At 40.8% G+C, this 26,830-nt stretch overlaps 2 protein-coding genes across 6 annotated transcripts in view; one reads left to right on the top strand and one right to left on the bottom strand.

Annotated features, from left to right (window-relative positions):
- Positions 1-26,830, bottom strand: part of LOC133606772 (pyruvate carboxylase, mitochondrial-like) — an 828,781-nt gene that overhangs the window by 301,318 nt on the left and 500,633 nt on the right. The window lies entirely within an intron of this gene.
- LOC133606763 (leucine-rich repeat and fibronectin type-III domain-containing protein 4-like) overlaps positions 1-26,830 on the top strand; it is an 85,032-nt gene that overhangs the window by 52,289 nt on the left and 5,913 nt on the right. The window lies entirely within an intron of this gene.

The following is a 26,830-nucleotide window of genomic DNA, read 5'->3' as shown; positions in this document are numbered from 1 at the left end:
GCTTCTGTACGCACACACACGGGAATGCAACGCATACTTGATCAACAGCAATACAGGTTACACTGAGGGTGCCAGTATAAACAACTTAAACTAACTCTTCTGGGACGCTACAATATACCACCCCCCCACCTTGTAGCGTCCCGGAAGAGTTAGTACTGCAAAGGGTTCTGGGTATTTATTCTGTTGTGTTTATGTTGTGTTACGGTGCGGATGTTCTCCTGAAATGTGTTTGTCATTCTTGTTTGGTGTGGGTTCAGTGTGGCGTATATTTCTAACAAAACTTAAAGTTGTTTATACAGCCACCCTCAGTGTAACCTAGATCGCTGTTGATTAAGTATGCGTTGTATTCACTTGTGTGTGCGTGCAGAAGCCGCACATATTATGTGATATTATGTGACTGGGCCAGCACTCGTTGAACTGGATGAAAAGCGGATATGGCGATTTTTGGGAGGGGCACTGAAATTTGAGACTCTCCCGGGAGGGTTGGCAAGTATGAGAATTAGCGGTGAATGCGGTGTTACCGCGGCACCGCCGCTGAATATAATCGGCGGGCCAGCTCTAGTGTTAATTTGATATCGCCTCAAGGGCCAAGTGAAATTACACGGTGGGCCAAATTTGGCCCGAGGGGCCAGAGTTTGACACCGATGCTTTAGACGAACGCACGAGAAGAGACGAGAACAAGTAAAGCCAGGGAATTAATGAGGGTGCTTCTAGTTAGTTTGGTACACAGAATAAGACGAACTGGACCAGTTTAAGATTGAGGACTTTTACCGCATGTGCCAGGATCAATCATTCCTATAAATGTCACTCACTTTCCAGACAAGAGCCGCCCTCATTTTAGCAGGGCCTGTCTCGTTTGGATGGCGTGTGTGACAAGGCCAGGTGGGATTGCGACCACGTAGCATCTGTTTGGAAGCAACCGTGCTGTCGGGGCAGCGACACCATCACCCCAGCCTCCATCCTCTGTGGTACACGAGCAAAGAAAAGCAAAAGGATCCCACACCCCTCTGTTGAATCCCATTTGAGGTACACACAATTGGGAGGAGGTTGATCCACCCTGTTAATTTATTGTACCAGGTGTTTCAGTTTTAAGTATAGACATGGGTAAGGGTGTCCAAAGTATGGCTTAGAGGCCATTTCTGGCTTGTAGCTCGTTTTTTATTTGTCCTTTGCACATTTTAAGAATAACAGGTATTATTAATATATACCTTTATTTATTGTTAAATATTAAACTGGTTTGCTTGCTTACTTCATCATGGTTTTGTTCAAATACCTTAGCATATGTTGACTTACACTGCATTAGTTTTAGTATTTTCAATGCTCGATTAGTTGTCAAACTATAAAAACAAGTTAACAAACATACTACGATCATGTAGAAAATAATATTACATTGAATTATTGGACACAAACAAAAATAATATGAGAGCAACATGGGGCATCCTCAATAGCATTATTAAAAATAGCACTAAGAGAGATTACCCCCAATACTTTTTAGACGGAAATAAAAATAATGACAACATAAAGGAAGTAGTTGAAAGCTTTAATAATTACTTTGTAAATATTGGACCTAAACTGGAAGAAAGGATTCCAGACCCAGTTTCAATTGAGGACTATAATGATACCATAGAGCGAAATCCCAACTCCATGTTCCTCAGTAATGTGACACAGGAGGAAATAGTTATAATTGTGAAAAAATGTAAATCTAAGACTTCAACTGATTGTAACAGAATTGATATGGAAACAATAAAAAAAGGTTATTGAAGAGATCTCAGGACCATTAATGTATATTAGTAACCTATCATTTCAAACAGGTACATTTCCAAACAAAATGAAAATAGCTAAAGTTGCGCCAATTTATAAGACTGGAGACAAACATCAATTTACAAATTATAGACCTATTTCTTTACTTCCACAATTTTCTAAAATCATTGAAAAACTGTTCAATAACAGATTAGAGAGTTTCACAAACAAAAATAAAATACTCGAAGAGAACCAATATGGATACAGAGCTAATGTTTCAACTTCAATGGCTTTAATTGAAATTACAGAAGAAATTACCAATGCAATAGATAGTAAAAAATGTGCGGCAGCAGTGTTTATGGATCTAACTAAAGCATTCGACACAATTAATCACAATATTTTAATCAAAAAACTAGAACGATACGGCATCAGAGGGTTAGTCTTAAACTGGATAAGACCTTATCTAACAAACAGCCACAAGGCGCCCCGTAAAAGATGGGCAAAAGGCAAACGCTGGGGAAGGATGAGTAAAACAATACAATCTAGACTGGGCTCCTAAGGGGGCCCCGTCTGGAGTGTGAAAAAAACCTCCATAGCAAAGCATATAGATATTACAACATACATATCGAGACTAGCAACAGAGGGGAGAGAGTGTGGGCCACGGTGGCTGGCTGCAGCTCTTCAGGCGCTGCCCAGTTGTCCATCACCCCTAAGGGATTCACGTCAACAGAATTGCTTTTGTGACATCCAGTGGACACATTTAGAACAGCAGTCTTTTTCATTCCAAAAAAAAGCAGTTCATTTTTATACTTGGCAAACTCATCACGCGGGCCGGATAAAACATGTTCGCAGGCCTGATCCAGTACGTTTGACCCCCCCTGGTCTAGGAAATAGCATAACATACAGAGCTGAGGACTTGGCCTCACAGCAAACTAGGAGAGAGACTCAACAGAGCATCTGCTGGTTGCAACCATTTTTCCTACTGTAAATCATAGAAATTAGAAAGTATATCATTCTTCTATATCAGGGGTGTCAAACCCATTTTAGATCGGGGGCCACATGGAGAAAAATCTACTCCCAAGTGGGCCGCACTGGTGAAATCACGGCACGATAACTTAAAAATAAAGATAACTTCAGATTGTTTTCTTTGTTTAAAAATAGAACAAAATGTAAAAAATGATAGTTTTTTTTTTTTTTTTAACTTACCGTATTTTTCGGACTATAAGTCTACGTTTTTTTCATAGATTGGCCGTGGGTGCGACGTATACTCCGGAGCGACTTATGTGTGAAATTATTAACACATTACCGTAAAATATCAAATAATATTATTTATTTCATTCGCGTGAGCGACGAAGAAAATGTCCGCAACCGTCACTCACACGCCAACCATTAAGAATTCGGCGGGGGAGGGTCATGGCAGAAGTGCATTGTGGGTTTTGGAATGCTAACTGCTATATGCTATACGCTACTGCCGGAGCTATTAAAATGGATCACAGCAACGTTGGCGGTAACTTATAAAAACTGAAAATGGCTGAACTGAAATGGCACCAAAAAGGAAATCATATACTGCAGATTACAAGCTGGACGTACTGAAATATGCACCAGAAACTGGCGATCGAGCAGCAGAAAGAATGGACGCTAGCGGCGCATACCAGGAGCGACACCGAGGAGGAAGATTTCATGGGGTTTAGCAATTAGGAGTGACAGATTGTTTAGTAAACGTATAGCATGTTCTATATGTTATAGTTATTTGAATGACTCTTACCAAAATATGTTACGTTAACATACCAGGCACGTTCTCAGTTGGTTATTTATGTGTCATATAACGTACACTTATTCAGCCTGTTGTTCACTATTCTTTATTTATTTTAAATTGCCTTTTTAATGTCTATTCTTGGTGTTGGGTTTTATCAAATACATTTCCCCCAAAAATGCGACTTATATGTTTTTTTCCTTCTTTATTGTGCATTTTTGGCCAATAATAATTAACTTAGAATTTCATGGCTGCAACACGTGCCAAAGTAGTTGGGAAAGGGCATGTTCACCACTGTGTTACATGGCCTTTCCTTTTAACAACACTCAGTAAACGTTTGGGAACTGAGGAGACACATTTTTTAAGCTTCTCAGGTGGAATTCTTTCCCATTCTTGCTTGATGTACAGCTTAAGTTGTTCAACAGTCCGGGGGTCTCCGTTGTGGTATTTTAGGCTTCATAATGAGCCACACATTTTCAATGGGAGACAGGTCTGGACTACAGGCAGGCCAGTCTAGTACCCGCACTCTTTTACTATGAAGCCACGTTGATGTAACACGTGGCTTGGCATTGTCTTGCTGAAATAAGCAGGGGCGTCCATGGTAACGTTGCTTAGATGGCAACATATGTTGCTCCAAAACCTGTATGTACCTTTCAGCATTAATGGCACCTTCACAGATGTGTAAGTTACCCATGTCTTGGGCACTAATACACCCCCATACCATCACAGATGCTGGCTTTTCAACTTTGCGCCTATAACAATCCAGATGGTTCTTTTCCTCTTTGGTCCGGAGGACACGACGTCCACAGTTTCCAAAAACATTTTGAAATGTGGACTCATCAGACCACAGAACACTTTTCCACTTTGTATCAGATCATCTTAGGTGAGCTCAGGCCCAGCGAAGCCGACGCCGTTTCTGGGTGTTGTTGATAAACGGTTATCGCCTTGCATAGGAGAGTTTTAACTTGCACTTACCGATGTAGCGACCAACTGTAGTTACTGACAGTGGGTTTCTGAAGTGTTCCTGAGCCCATGTGGATGATATCCTTTACACACTGATGTCGCTTGTTGATGCAGTACAGCCTGAGAGATCGGAGGTCACGGGCTTAGCTGCTTATGTGCAGTGATTTCTCCAGATTCTCTGAACCCTTTGATGATATTACGGACCGTAGATGGTGAAATCCCTAAATTCCTTGCAATAGCTGGTTGAGAAAGGTTTTTCTTAAACTGTTCAACAATTTGCTCACGCATTTGTTGACAAAGTGGTGACCCTCGCCCCATCCTTGTTTGTGAATGACTGAGCATTTCATGGAAGCTACTTTTATACCCAATCATGGCACCCACCTGTTCCCAATTTGCCTGTTCACCTGTGGGATGTTCCAAATAAGTGTTTGATGAGCATTCCTCAACTTTATCAGTATTTATTGCCACCTTTCCCAACTTCTTTGTCACATGTTGCTGGCATCAAATTCTAAAGTTAATGATTATTTGCAAAAAAAAAAATGTTTATCAGTTTGAACTTTAAATATGTTGTCTTTGTAGCATATTCAACTGAATATGGGTTGAAAATGATTTGCAAATCATTGTATTCCGTTTATATTTACATCTAACACAATTTCCCAACTCATATGGAAACGGGGTTTGTATGTGATAACGAGTCAACTCATTGGTGTTAATTTTCAATCTATCAAGATAAAAAAAAAAGTATATCAAAACAAAATTACAGGATGTTATTTATGTAGTTTGATCATTTTCCTCGACCGATGTACTAACATCATGAGGTTTATTTTGTACATATGCAGCATCATCTACAAAGATACAAAGAATAGCTATTGCGACATCTAGTGGACACATTTAGAACAGCTGTTTCTATCATTCAAATATTCTGGTACATTTTTATACCTAGCAAACTCATCCCGTGGGCCGGATAAAACCTGTTGGCGGGCCTGATCCGGCCCTCGGGCCGTACGTTTGACACCCCTGTTCTAAATTATGAAAATGAAGCAGCCAATTCTAAAATACTGACTGAATCCTAAAGTACATCACTTCTCGCTTGCCGTTAAACAACAGGAGAAGTTTCCTGCTGGGCAATCAAAGTACGAAACCATCTGAAGCCAGCTGAGAACCAATGCCGCAGCGAGGAAATAACGAGAACGAGGGTGGATGGCGCCTACAAAGAGAGGCTGACATACATTGGAGAGGAAACATGCTGGGGAGACGACAGAAACGGAAAAGCCGGGAGCGGCGAATTACGAAAGCAGAGCGCCATAAGAGGCTGGAAGGGGAAGGAAAAAGGGGAATGAACATGAGTGTTATCACTGACATTATCTATGCAGTGTATCGCCCATTTAGTGCTGCTCACAGTGGGCCTGCAAAGTCGCACCAAAGCACAATGGATTGAGATGCAAGGAATAACAAGATCATTGCACAAGTCGATGATACCGTTATTCCACATAAAAGTTAAAGTACCACTGATAGTCACACACACACCGGGTGTGGTGAAATGTGTCCTCTGCCTTTGACCCATCCCTTGTTCGCCCCCTGGGAGGTGAGAGAAGCAGTGAGCAGCAGCGGTGGACACGCCCGGGAATAATTTTTGCCGATTTAACCCCCTATTCCAACCCTTGATGCTGAGTGCCAAGCAGAGAGGCAATGGGTCCCATTTTTATAGTCTTTGGTATGACTCGGCCGGGGTTTGAACTGACGACCTACCGATCTCAGGGCGGACACTCTAACCACAAGGCCACTGAGCAGGTGTTTTAAATGGTAAATGGGTTATTGACACATTCACCCATTCACACACACATTCACACACTGATGGTAGAAGCTGCCATGCAAGGTCCTAACCACGACCCATCAGGAGCAAGGGTGAAGTGTCTTGCTCAAGGACACAATGGACGTGACTAGGTTGGGAGAAGCTGGGTATCGAACAAGGAACCCTCAGATTGCTGGCACGGCCTCTCTCCCAACCGTGCCACGCCGTTTTGCGACCAGGTTTCTGCCGTAGCAAAAGCCTCGTATACTCATATACCGCTGGAACAGCATCATAGTGACTAGGGCTGTGAATCTTTGGGTGTCCCACGATTCGATTCAATATCGATTCTTGGGGTCACGATTTGATTCAAAGTCGATTTTATTTTCAATTCAACACGATTCTCGATTCAAAAACGATTTTTTTTTTCCTGATTCAAAAGGATTCTCTATTCATTCAAAACATAGGATTTCAGCAGGATCTACCCCAGTCTGCTGACATGCAAGCAGAGTAGTAGATTTTTGTAAAAAGCTTTTATAATTGTAAAGGACAATGTTTTATCAACTGATTGCAATAATGTAAATTTGTTTTAACTATTAAATGAACCAAAAATATGACTTATTTTATCTTTGTGAAAATATTGGACACAGTGTGTTGTCAAGCTTATGAGATGGGATGCAAGTTTAAGCCACTGTGACACTATTGTTCTTTTATTTTTATTTTTATAAATGTCTAATGATAATGTCAATGAGGGATTTTTGATCACTGCTATGTTGAAATTGTAACTAATATTGATACTGTTGTTGATAATATTCATTTTTGTTTCACTACTTTTGGTTTGTTCTGTGTCGTGTTTGTGTCTCCTCTCAATTGCTCTGTTTATTGCAGTTCTGAGTGTTGCTGGGTCGGGTTTGGTTTTGGAATTGGATTGCATTGTTATGGTATTGCTGTGTATTGTTTTGTTGGATTGATTAATTAAAAATAAATAAATAAATAAATAAAAATTTTTTTTTAAATAAATAAATAAAAAATCGATTTAAAAAAAATGAGAATCGATTCTGAATCGCACAACGTGAGAATCGCGATTCGAATTCAAATCAATTTTTCCCCACACCCCTAATAGTGACCAAATCTAGCAATTCCGTAGGAGTCCGTTTATATTTTTAGTATGCGTCCTTACATATGTTACGTTGACAGTTACCTCAGAAAGCCCGGCGTTCGAACGTTTAAAGGCCTACTGAAATGCGGTTTTCTTATCCAAACGGGGATAGCAGGTCCATTCTATGTGTCATACTTGATCATTTCGCGATATTGCCATATTTTTGCTGAAAGGATTTAGTAGAGAACATCGACGATAAAGTTCGCAACTTTTGGTCGCTGATAAAAAAGCCTTGCCTGTACCGGAAGTAGCAGACGAGTAGCGTGACGTCACAGGTTGTGGAGCTCCTCACATCTGCACATTGTTTACAATCATGGCCACCAGCGGCGAGAGCGATTCGGACCGAGAAAGCGACAATTTCCCCATTAATTTGAGCGAGGATGAAAGATTCGTGGATGAGGAAAGTGAGAGTGAAGGACTAGAGGGCAGTGGGAGCGATTCAGATAGGGAAGATGCTGTGAGAGGCGGGTGGGACCTGATATTCAGCTGGGAATGACTAAAACAGTAAATAAACACAAGACATATATATACTCTATTAGCCACAACACAACCAGGCTTATATTTAATATGCCACAAATTAATCCCGCATAACAAACACCTCCCGTCCATATAACCCGCCAATACAACTCAAACACCCGCACAACACACTCAATCCCACAGCCCAAAGTACCGTTCACCTCCCCAAAGTACATACAGCACATATATTTCCCCAAAGTCCCCAAAGTTACGTACGTGATATGCACATAGCGGCATGCACGTACAGGCAAGCGATCAAATGTTTGGAAGCCGCAGCTGCATGCGTACTCACGGTACCACGTCTGCGTATCCAACTCAAAGTCCTCCTGATAAGAGTCTCTGTTGTCCCAGTTCTCCACAGGCCAATGGTAAAGCTTGACTGTTATCTTTCGGGAATGTAAACAATGAAACACCGGCTGTGTTATCCGGCACAACAGTCAGGGGGTGCATTCTACGGCGGGGGTGCGTTATCCGGCACAACACCTGCCGCAATACACCGCTTCCCACCTACAGCTTTCTTCTTTGCTGTCTCCATTGTTCATTGAACAAATCGCAAAAGATTCACCAACACAGATGTCCAGAATACTGTGGAATTTTGCGATGAAAACAGACGACTTAATAGCTGGCCACCATGCTGTCCCAAAATGTCCTCTACAATCCGTGACGTCACGCGCAGGCGTCATCATACCGAGACATTTTCAGCAGGATATTTTGCGCGAAATTTAAAATTGCACTTTAGTAAGCTAACCCGGCCGTATTGGCATGTGTTGCAATGTTAAGATTTCATCATTGATATATAAACTATCAGACTGCGTGGACGGTAGTCGTGGGTTTCAGTAGGCCTTTAAAGGACGTTCTTCATATTTCCTAGTCAAGACAAGAATTAAATGGCTTGAATAAAAAACAGGACATTTTAAGGAACGGGGGAAAATGGCGCCACGGAGGAAGGGGGAGGGATAGACAAGAGACACTGATGAAGGAGAGCTTAAGGATACGTCAGACCAGCGAAATCCCAAACAAATATGGCGGAAAACAGTAAACAAACATGCAAAAGGAGGAAATGAGGCCAGCCAAGATGTGAGGCAGGAGACCAGATCATCGTTTTTGTAGTCCCTCCCTTTTCTCTTGTCTGGTGTCACACTAGCTGGCAAACAAGAGGCAAGAAGGAGGGGGAAAAAAAGTGGTAAAGAAAACCTTTCCCGCAGCCACTCGGGTACTAATAATAACGTCCTGTAGCAGCTGTGCGGAGAACGCAAACCCCCCACCCCGACTTCTCCCACCACCATCCCTCCTGTTGCGTTGACTTTCTATTTAAATCTGTGCTCGTCTGTGTCAGTGTGCCTTTGAAAGGATTAACCGTAATTAGAGGCACGGAGACGAGGCACACACTTGCTGTGTGCAATGACACGTCGGCTAGAAATAACGGACGAGTTTGAAAGAACTGCGGAGAGAAATTCTATCCATACATGCATTCCACGGTAGTTCACCACGATAAGCCACAAAGATCGTACAGTTTGTAACGCACTAGTAGTACAAACCCCGTTTCCATATGAGTTGGGAAATTGTGTTAGATGTAAATATAAACGGAATACAATGATTTGCAAATCCTTTTCAACCCATATTCAGTTGAATATGCTACAAAGACAACATATTTGATGTTCAAACTCATAAACTTTATTTTTTTTTTGCAAATAATAATTAACTTAGAATTTCATGGCTGCAACACGTGCCAAAGTAGTTGGGAAAGGGCATGTTCACCACTGTGTTACATCACCATTTCTTTTAACAACACTCAATAAACGATTGGGAACTGAGAAAACTAATTGTTGAAGCTTTGAAAGTGGAATTATTTCCCATTCTTGTTTTATGTAGAGCTTCAGTCGTTCAACAGTCCGGGGTCTCCGCTGTCGTATTTTAGGCGTCATAATGCGCCACACATTTTCGATGGGAGACAGGTCTGGACTGCAGGCGGACCAGGATAGTACCTGCACTCTTTTTTTACGAAGCCACGCTGTTGTAACACGTGCTGAATGTGGCTTGGCATTGTCTTGCTGAAATAAGCAGGGGCGTCCATGAAAAAGACGGCGCTTAGATGGCAGCATATGTTGTTCCAAAACCTGTATGTACCTTTCAACATTAATGGTGCCTTCACAGATGTGGAAGTTACCCATGTCTTGGGCACTAATACACCCCCATACCATCACAGATGCTGGCTTTTGAACTTTGCATCGATAACAGTCTGGATGGTTCGCTTCCCCTTTGGTCCGGATGACACGATGTGGAATATTTCCAAAAACAATTTGAAATGTGGACTCGTCAGACCACAGAACACTTTTCCACTTTGCATGAGTCCATCTTAGATGATCTCGGGCCCAGAGAAGCCGGCGGCGTTTCTGGATGTTGTTAATAAATGGCTTTCGCTTTGCATAGTAGAGCTTTAATTTGTACTTACAGATGTAGTGACCAACTGTATTTAGTGACAGTGGTTTTCTGAAGTGTTCCTGAGCCCATGTGGTGATATCCTTTAGAGATTGATGTCAGTTTTTGATACCGTGCCGTCTGAGGGATCGAAGGTCATTCAGTGTTGGTTTCCGGCCATGCCGCTTACGTGGAGTGATTTCTCCAGATTCTCTGAACATTTTGATGAAATATATGGACCGTAGATGTTGAAATCCCTAAATTTCTTGCAATTGCACTTTGAGAAACATTGTTCTTAAACGGTTTGACTATTTGCTCACGCAGTTGTGGACAAAGGGGTGTACCTCGCCCCATCCTCTCTTGTGAAAGACTGAGCATTTTTTGGGAAGCTGTTTTTATACCCAATCATGGCACCCACATGTTCCCAATTAGCCTGCACACCTGTGGGATGTTCCAAATAAGTGTTTGATGAGCATTCCTCAACTTTATCAGTATTTATTGCCACCTTTCCCAACTTCTTTGTCACGTGTTGCTTGCATCAAATTCTAAAGTTAATGATTATTTGCAAAAAAATATATATATTTATCAGTTTGAACATCAAATATGTTGTCTTTGTAGCATATTCAACTGAATATGTGTTGAAAATGATTTGCAAATCATTCTATTCCGTTTATATTTACATCTAACACAATTTCCCAACTCATATGGAAACGGGGTTTGTATATAGCCCTTAATGACAAGTGTCTCAAAGGGCTGCACAAGCCACAACAACATCCTCGGCTCAGATCCCACATTCGGGCAACAAAAACCTCAACCCGATTGATCCCATTGAACCTAGAAAGTATGCTCTCTTAAACCAGGTATGGATTTTTCGGAGGAATAATTGCAAGGTGTCTACAACAGTAAGTTAACTCACATAACAGAAACTGGAAGCTAAGCACCAAACACCTGTTTTTCCTTCATCATTTGAAAAAATCACTAAAATGTTTACAAATTACCGCAGAAAAAGGGAAACATGTTCAAACACTGGAAAAAAACATGCATTTAAGAAGCCAGAACAATATTTAATGTTTCTTCTGCCAAGAAAGTATATTGTGTGTCTCTTTATTTCATTCAATGTATTCAAAACGAATTGGATGAAATATTTCAGTGTGTGCATAAATACTTTTTGAGCATTCAACAATACCCTGTTAATAATGACCATTCCTAATTACATATATGCTAGCATGTCTTCAAAATAATTTTAACCAAGACCGACAAGGAATGCTACATATGTAATTTTTACGTTAATATGGAATAATAAGAATATTAACTGTATTTTCAGGATTATTAAGCCGCACCCACCAAATTTTAGACGTAAAAAATATTTTACATATATTATCCGCACTGGACTATAAGCCACATATACATATGTTGTGAAATCGATATTTGTAAATGTCTATTTACTTAGTTGTTTTCAAAGGGTGCCTGTCACACGGCAGTAAAACAGCTGATCAAACAAAACAGAAGTTACCGTCATGAGCCCACGAACTACGGAAGCTCGCTCTCCAAACAGCTAAACAGACTCAACAACTCTTCGGTGACAATTTGGTGAATTTACGAAAATGAAACAATACAAAAAGAAGGCCATCGCAAGTTAATAATACTGACAAAGACACTTCTAAACGTGTTAGCAGATTAGATTAGATTAGATTATTTCAAAGGGGACAATGCAATTTCATAAAACACATGACTACACATGGTTAAAAAAAATGGCAAGTTTTCATCTGTAGTCCCCTGGCCATGATGTAAAAAAGCAGTAAAATTACAATTAAAAATAAAAAGAAAAGGAACAGAGAAAAAAAGAAAAAAAGCACACAATTCATTTACAATATTATCCATCCATCCATCCATTTTCTACCGCTTATTCCCTTTGGGGTCGTGGGGGGCGCTGGAGCCTATCTCAGCTACAATCGGGCGGAAGGCGGTGTACACCCTGGACAAGTCGCCACCTCATCACAGGGCCAACACAGATAGACAGACAACATTCACACTCTTATAAAAAATAAAATACAACATCACAACATAGCATGTATCCTAGCATCAAAACAGGCTCATCTTTTAGTGCCGGCAGCTGTAGGCGTTGATAAGGACACGTTTCACATTTTTTGTGAAGGCCTTGTAAGTTGTGACCAGGTACTGAGTTCCACACATTTGCACTCCTTACTGACTGATATTCACTAATGCTAACGACGCTAGCTTGGGTACATTACCAGAGCACGTACAAATATGCATGAAAACACTCCTATTGAAATCACGGGTGAGACGGTTTAGTAAATATGAATTGTTTTAGTTCCATTGTAAAACTTACAAACGTTGCTCACAGTGATGAATAAAGAATCCTTTCGTGAAAAAAATGCTCTGGACGAATATACTTCCGGTTCAAGGCACGAAACAGAAAGTACATTTTCAACGCGCGGCACCTGCAGTGAGCGAACTTGTCCAAAAGATGGCGCCGTAACGCATACTTGCCAACCCTCCCGGATTTTCCGGGAGTCTCCCGAAATTCAGCGCCTCTCCCGAAAACCTCGCGGGACAAATTTTCTTCTGAAAATCTCCCGAAATTCAGGCGGACCTGAGTGACGTGTCGACAGCCTGTTTTCACGTCCGCTTTCCCACAATAAAACAGCGTGCCTGCCCAATGACGTTATAACTGTAGAATGATGGAGGGCGAGTTCTTGGTTTCTTGTGTTGTATTGCTAGGCAGTTTCATTAACTTCCTCCCAGCGCGGCAACAACACACAACAATAGCAGTCACGTTTTCGTCTACCGTAAAGCAGTTCGTCTGCCGTAAACAGCAATGTTGTGACACTCTTAAACAAGGCGATACTGCCATCTATTGTACATGCATATGTGACAATAACATCTAAGGCTTTTAAAGAGTGCAGAACTGCACACACAACAAGGAGACAAATCAGAATGCATCATCAGAGAGGGTGTTCAGCATGGTTAGAAAAATAGTGACAGAGAATAGAACAAGGATGGACAATCCAACCCTTAACTCAACAATGAGTAGATGAGTGTTATGTGTGTGTATATGTGTAAATAAATGAACACTGAAATTCAAGTATTTCTCTTATTTATATATATATGTATGTATATATATATATAATAAAATAAATATATATATATAGCTAGAATTCACTGAAAGTCAAGTATTTCTTATGTATAAATATATATGAAATACTTGACTTAGTGAATTCTAGCTGTAAATATACTCCTCCCCTCTTAACCACGCCCCCGCCCCAACCACGCCCCGGCCCACCCCCACCTCCCGAAATCGGAGGTCTCAAGGTTGGCAAGTATGCCGTAACACAACAATAACACACCATTTCAGTGTCTCTGTCGGTGTAATATTATAAATGTTTGTTGAAAACAAAACATCACCGCAGTTAGCAAGGAAAAATCCAAGTTTTAGAAAATAGTTCCAGAAAATACGGTAATTCTGTATTGTTAGTTACGTAATGAAAATACCTTACAATATGTTGACTGTGCATTTCAGTTAATTTTACCAGCCTATTTTCTGGTGCTCTTAACAGCTACCAACCGAGCTGTACCGGGGCGGTATAGCTCGGTTGGTAGAGTGGCCGTGCCATCAACCTGAGGGTTGCAGGTTCGATCTCCGCTTCCGCCATCCTAGTCACTGCCGTTGTGTCCTTGGGCAAGACACTTTACCCACCTGCCACCCACACTGGTTTAAAAATGTAACTCAGATATTGGGTTTTCACTATGTAAAGCGCTTTGAGTCACTAGAGAAAAGTGCTATATAAATATAATTCACTTCACTTCACATTGCAAAACCAAACAACAACTGCAGACGTGATTCAGTCTCTTAAAAGGAGGCGAGATGGAGAATAAGAGTGGGTATACAGTATAGAGAGAGAGTGGGTGAAGAGGAAGACGAAATGTAAGATGAAGGTAAATGTAAGAGAGAGAGAGAGAGAGAAAAGCTGGAGAAGAGAATAGAGTGACCTTCGTTGCTGAATAACGGTACGCACGGTTATAGCCGTGGCTAATGGAGACGTAGAACAATGTCTGGTGGAAAAAGCAAGGTGTGTGTGTGTTCGTGGGAGGGCGAGCAGTGGTGGTTGGGTGGTAGAGTGGGTGGTTTGTGGAGCGCGGCGAGGTAAGGGAGTGCCGGGGTTGTCAAATGGGTTTGATGGATTTGTGGCTGGCAGGACAAATATCTCAGAGGTGAGAGAGGCGGGGTGGGCACGCACAAACAAGAGTGTGCCGATTTGGAATGTGGTAACTCTAAAAAAAAAGAGACAAAGTCAGGAATAAATGCACCCAAAAAAAAAGGTTGTTGGTGGATAAAAAGTGAATAGAACAGGGGGGGACAAAGAAGTGTCGTATGGCAAGATTAAAGTGAATTATATTTATATAGCGCTTTTCTCTAGTGACTCAAAGCGCTTTTACATAGTGAAACCCAATATCTAAGTTACATTTTTAAACCAGTGTGGGTGGCACCGGGAGCAGGTGGGTAAAGTGTCTTGCCCAAGGACACAACGGCAGTGACTAGGATGGCGGAAGCGGGGATCGAACCTTGCATCGAACAAGTATTTAAAGTACGCATGCGCGGGAAATGCGCACGTCATAGTCACCTCCAGTGTTGCTTTGTGTGCAAGTTCTTAAATTAAATGCAACTTATCTGAACAATATCCAGTGTTGTGGTATTTCAATTAAAGTTAAAGTACCAATGATTGTCACACACACACTAGGTGTGGTGAAATTTGTCCTCTGCATTTGACCCATCCCCTTGTTCACCCCCTGGGAGGTGAAGGGAGCAGTGGGCAGCAGCGGTGCCGCGCCCGGGAATCATTTTTGGTAATTTAACCCCCACTTCCAACCCTTGATGCTGAGTGCCAAGCAGGGAGGTAACGGGTCCCATTTTTATAGTCTTTGGTATGACTCGGCCGGGGTTTGAACTCACAACCTACCGATCTCAGGGCGGACACTCTAACCACTAGGCCACTGAACTTGAATCCAGTGTGCTGTGGGGCCCTATTGTAGTGAATCACACCTGAGCCATCATAAATTAATCAAATCTTTAATAAATACGTGAAAGTAAACAATGTGATAAGGAACATTTTACATCGATCAATCTAGGGATCTAGATATCTGGTCAGGACACTCCTCACTCTTTTGCCTTCACCTTCATTGTCCATTCGTTTTTAGTGACTTTATATACTCTGGACCTAGACCAGTGGTTCTGAACCTGGGTTCGATGGAACCCTAGGGGTTCGGTGAGTCGGGCTCAGGGGTTCGGCGGAGGTCAAGACACACATGACTCATCGTGTAAATAAAAACTTCTCCCTATCGGGCGTATTGCGGATACGGCAACAGCAGAAGTCAGACTGATTTGCAGGTGTGTAATTTGTTGTGAGTTTATGCACTGTGTTGGTTTTGTTCTTTGAACAAGGTGATGTTCATGCACAGTTTATTTTGTGCACCAGTAAAAAAACATAGTAACACTTTAGTATGGGGAACATATTCACCATTAATTAGTTGCTTATTAACATGCAAATTAGTAACATATTGGCTCTTAACTAGTCATTATTAAGTACTTATTAATGCTTTAAACGGCATGGCCTTATTATAACCCTAACCCTCTAACCCTAACCCTAACCAAATAACTCTAAGTTAAGTCTTTGTTACTTAGAATATGTTCCCCATACTAAAGTGTCACCAAAAACATATAACTTTGTCTTGAATTTGATTTTTTTTTTTTTTTTTCACTAAAGAAGGGTTCGGTGAATGCGCATATGAAACTGGTGGGGTTCGGTACCTCCAACAAGGTTAAGAACCACTGACCTAGACGTTGAGTCCGCGACATACATAGCGGACAATAACTGATACAGTCTGCTTTGCCAGTCCAAAAGCATTCGCCGTTTTCCGTAGTCTTCCCTCGACAGCCAGGTAATACAAAGCACACGCCACCATTTTTTTTATCACATCCACGGGAGCCCGCATTCTCGTTGTCTCTCCTTCGACAAATGGACAGAGTTTTTCGAAAAGTAGGATCACAGCTGACCTGGACATTGGAAAGTTCTCTTGCCGTCTGAGAAGTGTTGTATCCCAAATAGCTGCAATCGCTTTCTCTTAAGGTGATTTCCCACAAGTGTCTGTACAGACTAGGGATGTCCCGATCCGATATTTGGATCGGATCGGCCGCCGATATTTGCCAAAAAATGCGTATCGGCAAGGCATGGGAAAATGCCGATCCAGATCCAGTTTTTAAAAAATACTCCGGTCCGTGTTTTCCAACGCACCTATCTAAATGATACATTCCACTTTTCTGCTGCTCCCTAATTTCCGTTCCGCATTTTCCAGCACACCTTCAACACATCCACAGGTCTGTGGATTCTCACGCAGTTGCTTTTAGCTGTTGGCATTACACGACAGGCTCTTCTCACTCTTTCCTGTGTCTCCCTCTCACAGACAGCAAGCGCACCTTCTTACACACGTCACATACTGTCACGTCATACGTCACATACGTATACGCCCTCTCCCAGCAGAGAGGTAGCAGCATGGCTAACGTTAGCTGTGATGCTAGCGCAGCCGTGCTAGCAACGCTCCCTCTAAGGTGCGCCCCTGTGCAATTGCGCACGGCAAATCTATGCCACGCACAAAATCAAATAAAAAAATAAGCGCATAACAATTTTCGACACACGGACACGACAAAGAAAACAGTTTTCGTCATTATTGTTCAAATATTGTAACGTCTGTCGAGACGCTTATCTCCATTCGGTGCCACACACCCACACCATCAAATTGCCGAGGCAAACATTCCACATCAATACCGTATGAGAAAATTAGTGATTTTTTTAGTTGTGATTTCCTTCTCTGCATGAAAGTTTAAAAGTAGCATATATTAATGCAGTATGAAGAAGAATGTTTTAATGTAGACACATAGAATCATCATACTGCTGTGATTATATGCATCAAGTGTTCATTCAAGGCTAAGGCAAAATATCCACATATATATGGTGTATCGTGACATGGCCTTAAAATATCGCAATATTAAAAAAAGGCCATATCGCCCAGCCCTAGTTCAATGATGCCATTTCTGTTTGTCATGTATAATTTTGTCTATTTTGTGTTTATCCTTGAATAAACAGGTCAGTTTCTTGTTACCAACCATTGTGTATTATTCAAACTCCCCTAATACAGCTGGCTAGTTGTTATCAAGAGTACTAAAACCCTTTTCAACATGATTCTGACAACTACGTAGGCTAAATAACTTTAAACTTTAATACATGCTCGGATAGGCCAGTATCGGTCAGTATCGGTATCGGATCGGAAGTGCAAAAACAATATCGGTATCGGATCGGAAGTGCAAAAACCTGGATCGGGAGATCCCTAGTACAGACGGAAGGAGAAACACGGGCATGTCTGGATGACTCGCCTCCATATTTCCAGTGATTAGCTCCGAGTTACGAAATCGCTTTATTATGAAGCTGGCTGTGGCGCGTTCTTTCTGACGTCACTTCCTGTCTTCACTTCCTCTCCGGCCTCAGTTTGTAAACGATCGATGAGTCCGTACAAAGCTACGAGCCGGAGATTCAAAAAATACACGGCGCATTTACCCGTGTAAAAAGTTATCCAAGGAGGGGAACCTTAAATGATAGTTTAGTGTGGCTAAATAATTATTTGTTTAAGGGGTTATCCGGTTTAATGTAGACATGGCCTTAAGGTGTGTGTGTGTTTGTGACAGTGTGCAAATTAAGCATGCATGTAACATGAATACTTAATTAAATCCACACACACATTCATTACTGCAGGATTAAGCAAAATACTAACGATATGCATTTAAATGTATTGCTATTGTCCGACTTCAATGCAAACCTCTGCGGTTTTTCCCCAGCGAATGACATGACAAATGCAAAACATGAATGTGTAACGCGTAGAAGGCCATGCATACAAGCTTCTCATTTAAAATGCTACACTATCGGGCCAAATAATGAACCTTTGCCATGGCAACACACGCGCCACTCTCCGGCGAAAGAGGAGTTCTTCAGCGGGTTTTTGATGGTATCAACCAGTTGTTCAGGAGAAGACTTGAAGGAAGCGTTGAGGATTTTGCTTCCGCTAAAAAAATGGTTTGATATTGATAAGTTATTATCAAATGATAGGAGAACTAAATTTATGGCGTTTAGTGGTGCAAGGACAAATTGTGAAGCAAAATTAAAATTCAATCAAGTGTAAATGAAACTACGTTCTTGGGAATAATAATTGACCATAAATTATGTTGGAAACCGCAGATTAAATATATAAATAAATAAATAAATGATAAACGGGTTATACTTGTATAGCACTTTTCTACCTTCAAGGTACTCAAAGCGCTTTGACAGTATTTCCACATTCACACACACATTCACACACTGATGGCGGGAGCTGCCATGCAAGGCGCTAACCAGCAGCCATCAGGAGCAAGGGGTGAAGTGTCTTGCCCAAGGACACAACGGACGTGACTCGGATGGTAGAAGGTGGGGATTGAACCCCAGTAACCAGCAACACTCCGATTGCTGGCACGGCCACTCTACCAACTTTGCCACGCCGTCCCTATATATAAAGGGGAAAATATCCAAATCCATTGCTATTCTTTATAAAGTAAGACACGTGCATATGTTATATTATTCTTTTATTTTTCCATGTATAACGTATTGTGTTGAAGTTTGGGGAACTGTTTATAAAACAACCACAGACCCAATACCAATCCATTATTCATAAGTTCTAATTTGTTAACATTTTCAGATATTGTGTTTTTAAAAACAATGGAAATTGTGTTGCGAGTAAAGAACAGCCTTTCAGCTTGTATTCTTAGTAGGGTTGTACGGTATACCGGTATTAGTATAGTACCCCGATACTGATGAATCATTTTCGGTACTATACCACTTCTGAAGCGTACGGGTCCCGCATCTTTACGAGCGGATGAGCATGTTCGGCAGCGCACAATCACAGAGTACTTACAAGCAGACACAGTGTGTAGACAGAAAAGGGAGAATGGACGCATTTTGGCTTAAAAACTAACGATAAAGGTGAAGTTATAACACTGAAACGCCCTCAGGAAGAGGTGCTTTAAGACATGACTAGCTAGCTAGCGGCTAACGTCCATCCGCCGTCGGCAGTGTTTTAGCGACTTCTACATCACTAACACTGGTCTCCATGGCGACAAATAAAGTAAGTTTCTTACAAGTATCATCCCTGCAGGACGAGGAATAGCTAAACATGATAACTACACACCGTAGCTCATCGGCGTCAAAATGTAAACAAACGCCATTGGTGGATCTACACCTGACATCCACCGTAATGATACCAAGTACAGGCACGTATCTAGTCGATACTACTATGATTACGTCTTTATTTTTTGGCATCACAACATCTTCTTTCATTTTTTTTAAATGTATATAATGTTTATAAACTCAGGAAATATGTCCCTGGACACATGAGGACTTTGAATATGACCAATGTATGATCCTGGAAATATCGTATTTTTCAGACTATAAGTCACAGTTTTTTTCATAGTTTGGCCGGGCTCCAGTGCGACTTATATATGTTTTTTTCCTTCTTTATTATGCATTTTTAGCAGGTGCGACTTATACTCCGGTGTGACTTATACTCCAAAAAATACGGTACTTGGTATCGATTGATACCCAAATTTGTGGTATCATCCAAAACTAATGTAAAGTATCAAACAACAGAAGAATAAGTGATTATTACATTTTAACAGAAGTGTAGACAGAACATGTTAAAAGAGAAAGTAAGCAGATATTAACAGTAAATGAACAAGTAGATTAATAATTCCTTTTCTACCACTTGTCTTTAATAACGTTGACAAAATAATAGAATGGAAAATGACACAATATGTTACTGCATATGTCAGCAGCTAAATTAGGAGCCTTTGTTTGTTTACTTACTACTAAAATAAAAGTTGTCAAGTATGTTCACTATTTTATTTAAGGACAAACTTGCAATAAGAAACATATGTTTAATGTACTCTAAGATTTTTTGTTAAAATAAAGCCGATTTTTTGTGGTCCCCTTTATTTAGAAAAGTACTGAAAAGTATCAAAATAATTGTAGTACCGGTACCAAAATATTGGTATTGTTACAACACTAATTCTTAGGTTATTTAAATTAAGAGGAGAAAACTATAATTTACGGGGGATATTGATTTTTGAAATATGTAAAGTAAGAAGGAATATAAAATACAAATGTATTTCAGTTTTAGCAGTTCTCTGGGTTATACTTGTATAGCGCTTTTCTACCTTCAAGGTACTCAAAGCACTTTGACAGTATTACCACATTCACCCATTCACACACTGATGGCGGGAGCTGCCATGCAAGGCGCTAACCAGCAGCCATCAGGAGCAAAGGGTGAAGTGTCTTGCCCAAGGACACAACGGACGTGACTAGGATGGTAGAAGGTGGGGATTGAACCCCAGTAACCAGCAACACTCCGATTGCTGGCACGGCCACTCTACCAACTTCGCCACGCCGGGTGGAACAAGCTCAGTGATGAGTTGAAGACATGTAGTTCTTTGTTAAGGTTTAAGAAAGCCTTGAAAGGTGAAATAATGGAACAATTATAAAATATAGCAACGATTACTTTCATCCCATTGATTTTTTGAACGTTCATGTTCCAGGCAATCTAATTTTTAATGAATGCATAGGATAGGCAAACATAAGCCTTCGCTTCAGCCTATTCCTTTTTCAGTCATTTCTTTTTCTTTGTCGATTGTCAAAATGTATAATCTGTGATGTCAAATTGATCACACAAAATGGTTGATTATACAAACCCCTTTTCCATATGAGTTGGGAAATTGTGTTAGATGTAAATATAAACGGAATACAATGATTTGCAAATCCTTTTCAACCCATATTCAGTTGAATACGCTACAAAGACAACATATATGATGTTCAAACTGATAAACATTTTTTGTTGTTGCAAATAATCATTAACTTTACAATTTGATTCCAGCAACACGTGATAAAGAAGTTGGGAAAGGTGGCAATAAATACTGATAAAGTTGAGGAATGCTCATCAAACACTTATTTGGAACATCCCACAGGTGAACAGGCAAATTGGGAACAGGTGGGTGCCATGATTGGGTATACAAGTAGATTCCATGAAATGCTCAGTCATTCACAAACAAGGATGGGGCGAGGGTCACCACTTTGTTAACAAGTGCGTGAGCAAATTGTTGAACAGTTTAAGAAAAACCTTTCTCAACCAGCTATTGCAAGGAATTTAGGGATTTCACCATCTACGGTCCGTAATATCATCAAAGGGTTCAGAGAATCTGGAGAAATCACTGCACGTAAGCAGCTAAGCCCGTGACCTTCGATCCCTCAGGCTGTACTGCATCAACAAGCGACATCAGTGTGTAAAGGATATCACCACATGGGCTCAGGAACACTTCGGAAACCCACTGTTAGTAACTACAGTTGGTCGCTACATCTGTAAGTGCAAGTTAAAACTCTCCTATGCAAGGCGAAAACCGTTTATCAACAACACCCAGAAACGCTGTCGGCTTCGCTGGGCCCGAGCTCATCTAAGGTGGACTGATACAAAGTGGAAAAGTGCTCTGTGGTCGGACGAGTCCACATTTCAAATTGTTTTTGGAAACTGTGGACGTTGTGTCCTCCGGACCAAAGAGGAAAATAACCATCTGGAGTGTTATAGGGGCAAAGTTGAAAAGCCAGCATCTGTGATGGTATGGGGGTGTATTAGTGCCCAAGACATGGGTAACTTACACGTCTGTGAAGGCGCCATTAATGCTGAAAGGTACATACAGGTTTTGGAGCAACATATGTTGCCATCCAAGCAACGTTACCATGGACGCCCCTGCTTATTTCAGCAAGACAATGCCAAGCCACGTGTTACATCAACATGGCTTCATAGTAAAAGAGTGCGGGTACAAGACTGGCCTGCCTGTAGTCCAGACCTGTCTCCCATTGAAAATGTGTGGCACATTATGAAGCCTAAAATAGCACAACGGAGACCCCCGGACTGTTGAACAACTTAAGCTGTACATCAAGCAAGAATGGGAAAGAATTCCACCTGAGAAGCTTAAAAAATGTGTCTCCTCAGTTCCCAAACGTTTACTGAGTGTTGTTAAAAGGAAAGGCCTTGTAACACAGTGGTGAACATGCCCTTTCCCAACTACTTTGGCACGTGTTGCAGCCATGAAATTATAAGTTAATTATTATTTGCAAAAAAGAAATAAAGTTTATGAATTTAAACATCAAATATCTTGTCTTTGTAGTGCATTCAATTGAATATGGGTTGAAAAGGATTTGCAAATCATTGTATTCCGTTTATATTTACATCTAACACAATTTCCCAACTCATATGGAAACGGGGTTTGTATGACCGAAATAAACTCATTTCATTTCAATCTACGGTGACATCTAGGTGCTCTATTGAGAAAGCCAGGTTAGCACAACTTTATTTTTGCACAAAACGCATATGACGAGTCTGCAGAAGTTGATAAATGCGTGTGAAAACAATATTCCGCCATGTTGCCATCGACCCTCTCTTTGAAAGGAAGAAACGCAGTAGATGTCTATTGAATGTACTGTAGCGGTCTAGAATGGCGAGCGACCGATGACACAAATCAGTCCTCAGATGTGGCTTGAAAAGGGTAGCCAGAAAGAGGGTGGATGGTGAGGGCCAAATCAAATGACAGCAGCAAACCAGAAAAATAACACAGGAAGTACCGCCAAAAAAAAGCACAAACATGGTTGCCCACACAAGAGGGTGAGAGCAGAGGCCAAAGTCAGTTCTATCAGTGAGAGACACTACAATACAATCTCACCCACACGCCCACACTCACACCCACACATTATTGTATTTGTTACCTCTTGAGATCTCTGAAAAATGCCTACCTCATTAGGACCACCCTTTCTAGATATATAAAGATTTGTATTTGTGTACAGCTCTGGTAATGGGTACATTCGCACACACCTGCACAAATGTACTTCAAAATGTAACAATCAAAATAAATATGACTTTTTTTTGGTTTACTAGGGCATGCATATATAATATGCATTAGTTTGACCATTTAAAATCAACGATAATAAAAAGGAGATGCTTGGAAATAGCATATAAATGCCCCAAAAACTTGGAAAAACGCGATTCATAGCGTTACTTTTTGGTGTAACCATCATGAGCGTTCTGTTCAGGTATATTTCTTTTATATTTTGATAAATCATCATAAATAGGTATTGATCAATCTTTAAGCTGTGTGTATTTGATTTCAGTTTGCTTTTGACATCTTATTAGGGGCCGCAATGTCCCTTTGGGACAGAGGACCTTATTGTAATTGTAACGTTTTATTCTTTATTATTATACCGCCGCCTTCTTGAGCTGTAATTTGACCCTCTTAACATGCTTCAAAACTCACCATATTTGACACACACATCAGGACTGGAGAAAATTGCCATATAATAAAAAATAAAAAAACTCAAAATTGCGCTCTAGCGCCCCCTAGGAAAAAACACAGACAAAACTGCGAGTAACTTCTGGTAGGAATGTCGTGTAGAGACATGAAACAAAAACCTCTATGTAGGTCTAACGTAGACCTAGATTTTATACACTAACATCTTTCAGCAAAAATCAACAGGAAGTTGGCAATTTCCCCTTCAAAACAAAAGTTTTGTAAAAACAGTCACTTTTGCCTCTTTGAGCTGTAATTTGACCCCCTTAACATGCTTCAAAACTCACCAAACTGGACACACACATCAGGACTGGCAAAAATTGCGATCTAATAAAAAAAAAAAAACCCAACCCAAAACTCCAAATTGCGCTCTAGCGCCCCCTAGGAAGAAAACAGAGACACAACTGCTCCTAGGAAGAAAACTCAGACAAAACTGCCTGCAACTTCCAGTAAGAATGTCTTAGAGACATGAAGCAAAAACCTCTATGTAGGTCTCACTTAGACCTACATTTCATATACTGACAACCCCCAGCAAAAATCAACAGGAAGTTTGCAATTCCCCCTTCAAAACAAAAGTTGTGTGAAAACAGTCACCTTTTTTCAAACATTATCTCCCCTGAGAGCGTTTGTCGTGTCGGCTTCAAATTAGCACAGGAGAGAGATTGAACCCTTCTGATTAAAAGTTGATGAAAGAGTTTTAATTACTGCTCCGGTTTGGATTTTATGAGCCCTCAAAGTCAGTCCCGTCCATCGCTGCTTGCAGCTTTAATTAGGGCCCGCATGGCCCATTGTATAAGGACTCCCAAAGGGAGTCCTTATGCAATGGGACATAAGGACCTATTGAATTTGTAAGGTTTTATTATTATTCTTTCTTATTCCGCAGCTTTGCGCGGTACTTTGACCCCCTTAACATGCTTCAAAACTCACCAAATTTGACGCACACATAAATAAACTTGAACAAAACTCTTTGGTAAAAATACCAAACCCCAAAACTCAAAATTGCGCTCTAGCGCCCCCTACAAAGTAAACTTTTTCTAACTCCCAGTACGAATGTCGTAGAGACATGAAACAAAAACCTCTATGTAGGTCTCACTTAGACTTAAATTGTATTAATTTATTTCCTCGGCCAAAAATCTACAGGAAGTTTGCTATTCCCCCTTCAACACTAAATTTTAGTAAAATCAGTCACTTTTGCCTATTTGAGCTGTAATTTGACCCCCTTAACATGCTTCAAAACTCACCAAACTGAACGCACACATCAGGACTAGCAGAAATTGCGATCTAATAAAAAAACCTAACCCCAAATTTCAAAATTGAATAAAACTCAGAAAAAACTGCTCCTCGGAAGAAAAATATGACAAAACTGCCTGTAACTCCCACTAGGAAGGTCGGAGAGACATGAAACAAAAACCTCTATGTAGGTCTCACTTAGACCTACATTTCATAAATTGACAACCCCCAACAAAAATCAACAGGAAGTTTGCTATTACCCCTTCAAAACAACATTTTTGTAAAAACCGGTCACCTTTCTTCAAACATTATCTCCTCTGAGCGCGTTTGTTGCTAACACAGGAGAGAGATTGAACCCTTCTGATTAAAAGTTGGCGAAAGAGTTTTAATACCGGCTCCGGTTTTGATTTTACGACCCTTCAAAGAACCGCTGCGCTGATGCTGCTGCACAGCTGTTTTTTCAAGATGGCTGCTTAAAAGCAGGAAGCACCAGCGTGCCCACACAATGCAGACAAGGTAGGTACACTAGACAAAAGTATTGGGACAATTCGGACTAAAAGTAGACAAAAGTATTGGGACACTTATGACTACCACTGGACAAAAGTATTGGGACACTTAGGCCGAAAACTGCACAAAAGTATTGGGACACTTGGGACTACAACTTGACAAAAGTATTGGGACACTTCGGACTAAAAGTAGACAAAAGTATTGGGACACTTATGACTACCACTGGACAAAAGTATTGGGACACTTAGGCTGACAACTGGACAAAAGTATTGGGACACTTGGGACTACAACTTGACAAAAGTATTGGGACACTTACGCCTACCACTGCACAAAAGTATTGGGACACTTACACTGGACAAAACTATTGGGACACTTAGGACTACAACTTGACAAAAGTATTGGGACACTTGGGACTAAAACTGGACAAAAGTATTGGGACACTTGGGACTACTACTTGACAAAAGTATTGGGACACCTACACTGGACAGAAGTATTGGGACACTTAGGACTACAACTTGACAAAAGTATTGGGACACTTGGGACTAAAACTGGACAAAAGTATTGGGACACTTGGGACTACCACTTGACAAAAGTATTGGGACACTTACACTGGACAAAAGTATTGGGACACTTAGGACTTAAACTGGACAAAAGTTTTGGGACACTTAGGACCAGAAATTGACTAAAGTATTGGGACACTTTGGACTACAACTTGACATAAGTATTGGGCCACTTGGGACTAAAATTGGACAAAAGTATTGGGACACTTAGGACTACAACTTAACAAAAGTTTTGGGCCACTTGGGACTAAAACTTGACAAAAGTATTGGGACACTTGACTACAACTTGACATAAGTATTGGGACACTTTGGATTACCACTGGACAAAAGTATTGGGACACTTAGGACTAAAACTGGACAAAAGTATTGGGACACTTACGACGAATACTGGACAAAAGTATTAGGACACTTCGCACTAAAAGTAGACTTAAGTATTGGGACACTTAGGACTACCACTGGACACAAGTATTGGGACACTTACACTGGACAAAAGTATTGGGACACTTGGGACTAAAACTTGACAAAAGTATTGGGACATTTAGGACTAGCACCTGCCAAATACGCGGGCCTGACCAATGCTGCTTGCAGCTTTAATTTATAATTGTAGTTGAAATGATGGCGTAACCAAACTAGATTTATTGATCCTATTTTGAATATTTATTCCCTTTTTTACATTTAGTATATTTAAATATCCATTTATAAACATTGAACA

The sequence above is a fragment of the Nerophis lumbriciformis genome, linkage group LG05 (genome assembly GCF_033978685.3).
Source record: "Nerophis lumbriciformis linkage group LG05, RoL_Nlum_v2.1, whole genome shotgun sequence".
Taxonomy (NCBI): Eukaryota; Metazoa; Chordata; class Actinopteri; order Syngnathiformes; family Syngnathidae; genus Nerophis; species Nerophis lumbriciformis.
The sequence above is the reverse complement of the archived record's forward strand: the minus strand, read 5'-3'. Positions and strand labels throughout refer to the sequence as shown.